We start from the raw sequence: 3806 nt of genomic DNA, 5'->3' as shown, positions 1-3806 counted from the left end.
ACCTCGGCCGGCAGAGTTTTGTCAGATCTCGCCGTCTCACTCTTTTGGCATCGGAATCCAATCCTACTATTTAGTCAAACATTTCCATAGCTTACTAAAAGGGCCATTGGTTTTCTAATTCTTCACTCTCTCACTCAACAAAAGCATCCATGGCTTCTCCTCTGTCAGCTCCTTACTCAAAATACAAGTCCAATTTTCCGACAAGATATACCGACCAATTGTTTGATTTATGTCTTGTTCCAAGAGATCTTTCACTTTTGAAAAAGGGGTCTCTCAGAGATTTGAGAATCATTAGAAGTTCTAATCAATCTGAATCAATGATTGGTCAGCGTTTCTTTCTTTCTCTCCTTTTTTTCTTGGTTGTTGAATTATTTCAGTTCATAATATCACATCTTTTCTTATAAGTTCATTGTCTGGTGGGGCAGATTCTACTGATAAACTATCGGACATTCCTCTGCTCTCTTGTTTACAGGTTTTGTCTTTCTTTCTTTATTCTTACATGATATCATTGATTTCCCATCTGTGATTTTTTTTCCTTTCATTTTTTCCATTTGTTTTAAGGCTACTGAAAGGCTAAAACAGAACAGAGAAAACAACAGAGGAAAGCATCAATATCTGGCTATGTACTCTAGCATATTTGGTGGAATAGTAACTGATGAAGCAGCCATGGTGATCCCCATGGATGATCACATGGTTCATAGGGGGCATCGTGTATTTGACACTGCTGCAATAAACAACGGGTTAGTCAAGCTTTCAGAAGAAACAGCTGGTTTTTGTCCTAATTTGGAATCTAATTATTTCTTAATTATGGTATTAGTAATCATACCATGATTTTTATAACATAGTTTGAGCCTTTGAATCCATAAGAATTGAGTGAATTAATTGTATGAAGTTTTGGAACTTTATATGAATTGTTAAAATGAAGCCATTGGAACCCCATGCCATTGTTGTGCTTTATTAAAGTTCCAATATGTTTTTTCTACATCTCAGGCACCTCTATGAATTAGATCAGCATGTTGATCGTATCATAAGGTCAGGGACGATGGCAAAAATCGATCTTCCGTTTGATCGCTAGACGATTAGAAGAATTCTTATACAAACTGTAAGTGCATCTAAGTGCATGAATGGATCATTGAGATACTGGATGTCTGCTGGACCTGGTGACTTTCAACTGTCACCTTCTGGCTGTCATCAACCAGCTCTTTATGCCATTGTGATTGAAGATAAATCTTTGTTCGATTCGAGAGGCATCAAAGTAGTTACTTCATCGATCCCCATAAAACCTCCCCAGTTTGCCACCATGAAGAGTGTGAATTACCTTCCGAATGTGCTTTCAAAGATGGAAGCTGAAGAACAAGATGCATTTGCAGCAATTTGGCTGGATAATGATGGATTTATTGCTGAAGGGCCTAATATGAATGTGGCATTTGTCACAAATGAACAAGAGCTTCTAATGCCCAAATTTGACAAAATTTTGAGTGGTTGCACTGCTAGGAGAGTTTTGACTCTAGCGGAGGGACTGATGAGAGAGGGGAAGCTTCGTGGAATAAGAGTGGATAACGTGAGTATCGATGAAGGGAAGAGCGCAGATGAAATGATGCTTCTCGGCAGCGGAGTCCTTGTACCCCTGTAACACAGTGGGATGAACAGGTCATAGGCGATGGTAAGTTTCAATTTTTTTACTTAAGTTACAACATTTAGCCACTAGTTTCTGGCATTCATTGATTCAAATTTGCCTGCATTCCACTTCACTTGCATTATTTTATCCTGAATCTTGATTGATTAAGTGCTTTTTCATACAAGGAAGTGTGTCCTTACTCGAACAGATGTCGAAATATTTGATCCTAAAACATCTCTTGGAAGTTCTCGAGTTGATGCTAAACAGATATTTTTCTCATCTATCGTTTAATTACCAGTCTTTGCAATGTAGCATCGACAATTCCCTTTTATGGGTTTCTTTGTAGGCAAGGAAGGTTCAATAACAAAAACTCTCTTGAATTTTATCCTAGAGGACATGAACTCCGGTCCTTCATCGGTCCGAGTGCCAGTTCCTTACTGAAGCAAAGCTTGATTCATTATCTTGCTCCATATCAGAAGGTTTGACGTCAAATTGTGAGAGGTTGCTGCCATGAATCTGAGAACTTGCTCGTAGGATCGGCATGTAACATAACGACTGTAATTTCCAATAATGCAGAGCATGTAATGGCTCTTTTTACAAATAAATAAATATATTGTGGGATTTCTGGTTTTGGGGTTTATAGGTTATAAATATAACGATTAACTGTACGGATAATCGTTTATATTTGTGTTTTCTTCACTTTTGGTTACCGATTTAAAAAACATAAGATATAGTCGCTTACGTTTTATTTAATTAAGATGTGATCACTCAGAGTTAATTGACGTTAACAACAGTTAAATATTTTAATATAATCACACATTTGGTCCCTATTATTTATGTATTTTCTTAATTTAGTAATATTTTTAATAAATTAAAATAAACCAATCCTCCAATCGAATGATGTCAAATGTCACATTCGATTGGAGGACTAGCTTTATTTGAATTTAATATATTTATTTTCACCAATCAAAGAGTGACATATGTCACCCTCTGGTTGAAAGAAAACAAAAGAAAACAAATTGAGGCAAAAAAGATTCAAACCTTGGTATTTAGAAAACTAAACATGTATCCAACCAAGACTATTGCTTGATTTAAAGTAGACAATATGGTGTATATATTTTATATGTTAGTGTATAAATACTTAAATTCATAAAACTTAAAAATATTTTTTATATTAACTTATTAAATATATTTTATTATTAACTTAATTTAAAAATATTTTATTTTTATTTAAAAATATATATTTCATGTTAAAATTTATTTAAAAGTATAACTAAATTGAGATAATATAAATAAATGGACCAAATGTGTGATTATACCAATTGTCACGTCACATATTTTGTTCATTGTTAACAACATTAACCTTGATTACTCCATCTAATTAAATAAAAACGAATGTGACTATATCTTAATTAAATAAAAACGAAAGTGTTGAACAAAAGTGACAATATCTTTTAATATTATATCAAAATATTAATTAAACAGAAAGTGACAATTTTTTTAATAAGTGGATAAAACACTAACATAAGTGATCATCTGTATAATTAATCTAATATAATATGTTTGGGGGTTAGGAATATGGAATATATGAAAAATATGATATGAATGAAAATGGTTTTTCTTCTTTGTCATTCCGCTTCGCTTCTTCTTCTTTATTGTTCTTACTGTATTATTCTTTGAATCTTTGATTCTTCTTATTTTCGTTATCTATTTTGTTTTGGTCTCTTACAAAGATATCAGAGTTATTGTTCCCGGTCAAGATGGACAACCCAATGATGAGGAGTCAGTTGGCTAAACCGACCCAATTGCAATCAAACGTTTTACGGTGGGAAGTATGCTATATAAGCAACTTCATGAGTTTCGTTTGGAGTTGAATATTGAGGTGCAGACACTTTTAAAGAATTATTTGGGGAAATCAAATATCAACGACTCAATGAATGGCAAGGAGTCGGATGAATCATCAATGACGATAAGCTCATTATAGAAAGAACCTGACGTAGTCAGAATGTTCGATGAAAAGCACGAACGAAATGATGAAGCTAAAGATGGTGAAGTTATAACGATTGAGATGGAGCCAAGGTTTCTCACAGTTATGGTTTCAGATGTTGATAGACTGAAGCTCAGTCAATGGTTTTAACATGTTCATATGACTCGATTAGGGACTCGTCTACATCGTTGAAGGTTACAA

At 34.0% G+C, this 3806-nt stretch overlaps 1 pseudogene; it reads left to right on the top strand.

The window, feature by feature from the left end:
* Positions 1–2216, top strand: LOC120147989 (annotated as a pseudogene).
* Positions 2217–3806: the final 1590 nt, after the last annotated feature.

This window comes from Hibiscus syriacus, unplaced genomic scaffold (genome assembly GCF_006381635.1).
Source record: "Hibiscus syriacus cultivar Baekdansim isolate YM2019G1 unplaced genomic scaffold, ASM638163v2 tig00110945_pilon, whole genome shotgun sequence".
In the NCBI taxonomy this organism is placed as follows: Eukaryota; Viridiplantae; Streptophyta; class Magnoliopsida; order Malvales; family Malvaceae; genus Hibiscus; species Hibiscus syriacus.
This window is presented reverse-complemented; position numbering and strand designations above follow the sequence as displayed.